At 42.4% G+C, this 5,717-nt stretch overlaps 1 pseudogene; it reads left to right on the top strand.

Moving 5' to 3' along the window:
• The first annotated feature begins 4,852 nt into the window (after positions 1-4,852).
• On the top strand, positions 4,853-4,961 carry LOC136141933 (U2 spliceosomal RNA; annotated as a pseudogene).
• Positions 4,962-5,717: the final 756 nt, after the last annotated feature.

Below are 5,717 nucleotides of genomic sequence, written 5' to 3'. Positions count from 1 at the left end.
TCACAAGATCCTTGTCTGAGACCACAAGCACACCATTTACATATAAGGTAATCGAGACTTGGAGGATCAAGGTAGCTTAACACATTATTGATTGGAGACATATTACTACATCTTTTGTTACTGACCAGAGATGTATCAGTACGTTTTTAGAGCGTGATACGATTAACATCACCATGCCAAGTTGTTAGAGCTTGAAACTGATGAAGCGTTCATTATACAACTTATGATTGTCATTATAATTCACATTTTGCTCTGTTAGGTTTTTGTTGCAACCTTGTGTATATTATAAACATAAAATTTTCAAACATGACGCATTGTGAAATTTTTAGTGAAGAAGAATTTTTTGGTGAATTTTACGCAGATACTTTCTCTGATCGTACAAGCAACATACATACGAGTGTCTCAGAAGATGACAGTCCTTCACAACATAGTTCTGATTCAGACGACATGGATATGAGGCCAAACAAACAGACAAAAAACCTTAGTGATGGATTCTGATCCGGAAAGTGAAAATGAAACACGGTGCTGGAGAACGCTCTTCTGCTTCTACACAAGAGTATAGAGCTTAACCCAGTTAATTTACATGATAGGGAGTTAGAAATTTGCAAATCAGATTGCTTAAAATATTGTCAGTGACTCCGAGGAAACGTGATGATTGAGTTTGTGAAAACCCAGATGAAGTAACACCACTATGCTTCATTCAATATGGATTCTCTTAGACTAAGCCATGTCACACTAATTCATTTCTTTTTAAAGAGGACCTGTGAAAGGTATCCATAAAATGGGTTGTTAAAGTTAAGCATGCATCAAAATCACCTAGTGGGTTTGATAAACAGACTGCTGGGCTCCAATTCGAGAGTGTCAGGAAGTCTTAATTGGGACTTGAGATTTTGTATGTTTCACAAATTTCCAGGTGATGCTGGTGCTGGAATCACATTTAGAACCACTGGGCTTCCCTGGTGGCGCAGTGGTTAAGAGTCCGCCTGCCGATGCAGGGGACACGGGTTTGTGACCCGGTCTGGGAAGAGCTCACGAGCCGTGCCGCGGAGCGGCTGGGCCCGTGAGCCATGGCCGCTGAGCCTGCGTGTCCGGAGCCTGTGCTCCGCAATGGGAGAGGCCAGAACAGTGAGAGGCCTGTGTACCGCAAAAAAAAAAAAAAAAAAAAAATAGAACCACTGGAAGAGTCATGGTACACTGTGCTTGATTCCCCTCTTGGGGTAACGAGCTTTGACACCATCTGGAGAGATAAGTCCAGATGTGATGTAAGTGCCTTTTCAAGCTGCATTTTTCTTAATCTGCAGGCCAAAATGATGTAACGTCTTTCGCTAGAATTTCTGTTAACTGTGCTCTTGGTGACCATTAGAAGTCTTGGCATACACAAGCTTTATTCAAGTTGCCCGGTTGAGTCATGCGGGCACCATTTTTTCTAACTTCAAAAAAAAAAAAAAGGAATGCATTCAAAGTTGTTTAGGTAGAAAATGCATTTTTAAGAGGTTCTTACATGAATCATAGAATTGTTGGGATGGCCAAAGAAATATACTTAAGGATAAAACTGCAGGGATAATGCTCAAAACCATACCATTAAACCGTAGGCCTCCTGCTGTCTCCTAACGTGCAAACCATTGTCAGTCCTGTAACCTCACTGCTTTATTGAAATCTTCAGCATGTCCACAGCTGCCATCCCTTCCAGCAGAGTCAATTCTTCCCATGGAGACTTCTTCCTACAGTTGCCCACCTGTACACTGAGGCCTGTAGGCATCTGTGAATCTACATCTCAAGTCTGTATTCTAACCACAAGCAAACTAAGAAATGTATGTTTTTGGACTCTATCTTGGAAAGGCACTACTTAGAATATGGGCACCTTATTCAAATTTAGGGAGATGTTCCAAAAATGTCAGCTGTCCCCTCAGCGGTTATTCTGGTGTGTCATAGAAAATAATGCCAAACATAACGTAAGACAGTTTACCATCTCCCGTGGTACCGTGGGTACACTGTCCTGAGCTAGGTGGTTCTTGCTTCAGGTCCCTGTAGCTGTAGTCAAGTAGTTGGGACTACTTCATCTGAAGGCTGGACAAGACTGGGTGTCCCAGTGGCTCACTCACATGGATGTCATTCAGTGCAGAGAGTTCACTGGGGCTTCCAACCCGAGCGTCTACACTGTCTTCTCTCTGAAGACATGGACCTCTTATAGCATGATGGCTGAATTTAAGAGAAAAAAAGTGAAGGGTAAGTGTGAGACAGGAATAGGAAGAAACTTCCAGTTCTGTAGAGCAGGGATCCCCAACCGCCATGCCACAGACCGTTATTGGTCCGTGGTCTGTTAGGAACCAGGCTGGCGAGCAAGTGAAGCTTCATCTGTATTTACAAATGCTCCCCATTGCTTGCATTACCGCCTGAACTCCGCCTCCTGTCAATATTATGGTGAGTTGTATAATTATTTCATTATCTATTACAATGTAGTAATAATAGAAATAAAGTGCACAATAAGTGTGATGTACTTGAATCATCCCGAAACCATCCCCCTCCCCAGTCCCTGGAAAAATTCTCTTCCACTAAACCGGTCCCTGGTGCCAAAATGGTTGGGGGCCATCCCTCTGTTGCAGGAAAATTGGGGTGTGAAAGAATGGTTACTTCCCAGGACTTGGGAGAGTCCTTGGGACGGACATCCAAGTGAGGGTCTTTGGCTTCACACAGGGACGAATTCAAGAGCGAGCCAAAGTAGAGTGAAAACAGGTTTATTCAGGGAGATACACACTCCATAGACACAGTGTGGGCCATCTCAGAGGTGAGAGGCCCCAGGGTTCAGGGTGGTTAGTTTTTAATAGGCTGGGTAATTTTTGAAAAATATTTATTTATTTATTTATTTGGTTGTGCCGGGTCTTAGTTGCGGCATGCGGGCTCCTTAGTTGTGGATCGTGGGCTCCTTAGTTGCAGCTCGCCAGCTCCTTAGTTATGACATGTGAACTCTTAGCTGTGGCATGCATGTAGGATCTAGTTCCCTGGCCAGAGATTGAACCCGGGCCCCCTGCATCGGGAGCATAGAGTCTGAACCACTGCGCCACCAGGGAAGTCCCATGGGCTGGTTAACTTCATAGGCTAACAAGTGGGAGGATTATTCTAACTATCTTGGAGAAGGGGCAGGGGTTTCCAGGAATTGCACCACTGCCCACTTTTATGTCGTGATGCCTGTGGGTGTGTCATTTAGATGCTAGTGTATTATAATGAGTGTATACCGAGACTCAAGGTCTACCGGAAGTCAAACCTTCTGCCATCTTGGGCCTGGCTGGCTCTGACTAGTTTATGCCATACCCTCAAAGGCTGTGCCCTGCCCCCTGCCCTCCTGTCTGCCCTGCATTTGGCACACGGCCACTTTGTTCATAGTCTGTGGGTCACAGGATTTGCCCAGGTCTAGAAGGCACAGGAATGGCAGTAAGACGCTGTAGAAGAACTTGTAGGTCAGGGGTTGTGGTGGTGAGCATCTTTGCAGTACACCGTCTGCCAGAATGTGGCTTGGAAGTAGAGACATGGATCATTTCTGCAGCTAACTCAAAAAACAGACACCCGTCTCATACCACAGACACACACACACACACACACACACACACACACACACATCTTGGCATTCAATCAGATGTGTTCCACCGTTGGCTTCAAATACTAAGCTAATAATCTTTACTACCTACTTATCTACACATACCCAGCCAGATTTGAGGTCATTTGCTGTGATAGAAATAGGAAGGAAACAAGTGGAGGAGTAGATGTGGGACTTCCCTCTTACTAATCACAGGTGAAGAGTAAGGTTCATCAGTGCAGGTTTCCATAGTGACGCTGTCTAATGACGTGCAGCATTTAGTCCTTTCTCTTCTGTCCTAAGATAATTTTCTGAAAAAATAGTTACGCTACAAACATGGAGTTGGACTGGACCATCTGGTTGATGCTCTACTCTTTTGACCTCAAATCACCCAAATTGGATATCTTCATGAATTAGGAGGTTCCCATAAAATTAATAAGTTATATATTAGAACTGATCATTAAAAACTAAAGGATCCATTCATTTTGTATCTTTCTCAAATGTTAGGCTGTTTTCTCCCCAGAAAGACAATTGTGTACAAGGTCACCACCACATTTTCCTTCTTGACCGTCAATCAGATGAGAGACGAATGATCCTCATGGCTCCACCTGCATCTGAAGAAAACAGGGGAAGTGGGTACTGCCACTGGCTGTCTCTGTTGAGAAGCTTTATAAGCACAGCTTTGTTGTGGAATTGCTGTAAAGGTAAAAGAATTCTAGACAACACTCAAGATTTCTTCATGCTTGATTACACGAGGCATTCCAGGGACACCCACCAAGGTTATTTACAAGTACTTACTGAGATCACTCAGAACTCATTCCAAACCCAAGAGCTTCTTTGAGTCTTTGGAAACCGCTTCCAAATTCCAACAGTTGCAAAAACGTTATTTCATCTGAGTACTTGTAAAATCATTTAGTGCAATATGAATACAGTTTAATATATTGAGTTATACCAAATGAAAACTGTCTTACATCTTGAATTAAAGAATATAAATGTCCAGACTTTACTTTGCTTCCTGCCCCTTCACAATTTGTCATCACTTCAATGTAAATAAAAGGCACCCCTAATCTTAAACTAACAATTTGAGGCTTACATTCTAGAATTCAATTAGAGGAAGAAGTTGGCAGTCTCAAGATTCCGTGTATAAACACTTACTTAATTTTGCTACTTTCAAAATGAATGTACTACCCTCAGTTAGGCCTGAAGTGTTAAAGTCCAGGGATCCTAAGATCTGCCGTGTCCAGAAAATGATTTTCTGGTCTTCGGCTGAGGAAGAGGACAGAAACTTCTTGGCCTTTTGGCTAAGCTTAAGTGTAGTATCTGTTCTTATCAGTTTAATTATAGGATTCTGCGGGTATCACATTCTAAATATATCTCAACTCCATCCTTTGTTCTTTATCTCTACTTTTAGTGCCCATGTTCAGCTTCTCATCCTCGTTATTTTGTTCTACTGGAATATACTGACGGAAATGGTCAGACTCTGTGCCTCCAGGCTTGTGCCCTGTATAACCATTAGAAAGTCTACCTTAAGTATGCAACTATCTCATGGTCAAAATTAAATAAAGATAAAACAAATTGATTTTTTTAAAAAAGTATCTAAAAGCCACGTTCCTTAGCATGACGTAGCAGGAGCTGGGTGACCTGGCATCTCTTCCCCTCACCATTAACCAGTGATTTGTAGTTTTCTCCCAAGATTGAGAAGGACCCTACAACAGGGTCCACTCTTACTGGAATGCTAACCCACCTGTTTTTGGTCTGCCCATCACCTGTGTATTCTCTTTTTAAGGATTTAGCCCTGGATCATTTCTAGAAATTTTCTCTTTTTTTCTCCATTCCTCAGTCTGAATTGGGTTCTCTCGTTTTCTCTACTCCCCTTAAACCCTGAGCATCTCTCTAACAATATCCTTAGCATATTTTATCATCATCTGTTTGGTCCATCACAAAGTTTGAGGCCCTCTGCAGGCAAGGACCATATGTTACTTTTATTTTTGCACGCATATCCCCTAGCATAAGTAAATGATAAACACTTGTTGAAGGAACAGATGGTTTTGTCCTCTACCTGATCATTTGGAAGAAACTTCGCATTCTTAAAAAGATGTTTGGTATCCTTTGTAAACGTTCCAGGAAATAATTCACAGAGAAATGT

The sequence above is a fragment of the Phocoena phocoena genome, chromosome 21 (genome assembly GCF_963924675.1).
Source record: "Phocoena phocoena chromosome 21, mPhoPho1.1, whole genome shotgun sequence".
Taxonomy (NCBI): domain Eukaryota; kingdom Metazoa; phylum Chordata; class Mammalia; order Artiodactyla; family Phocoenidae; genus Phocoena; species Phocoena phocoena.
This window is presented reverse-complemented; position numbering and strand designations above follow the sequence as displayed.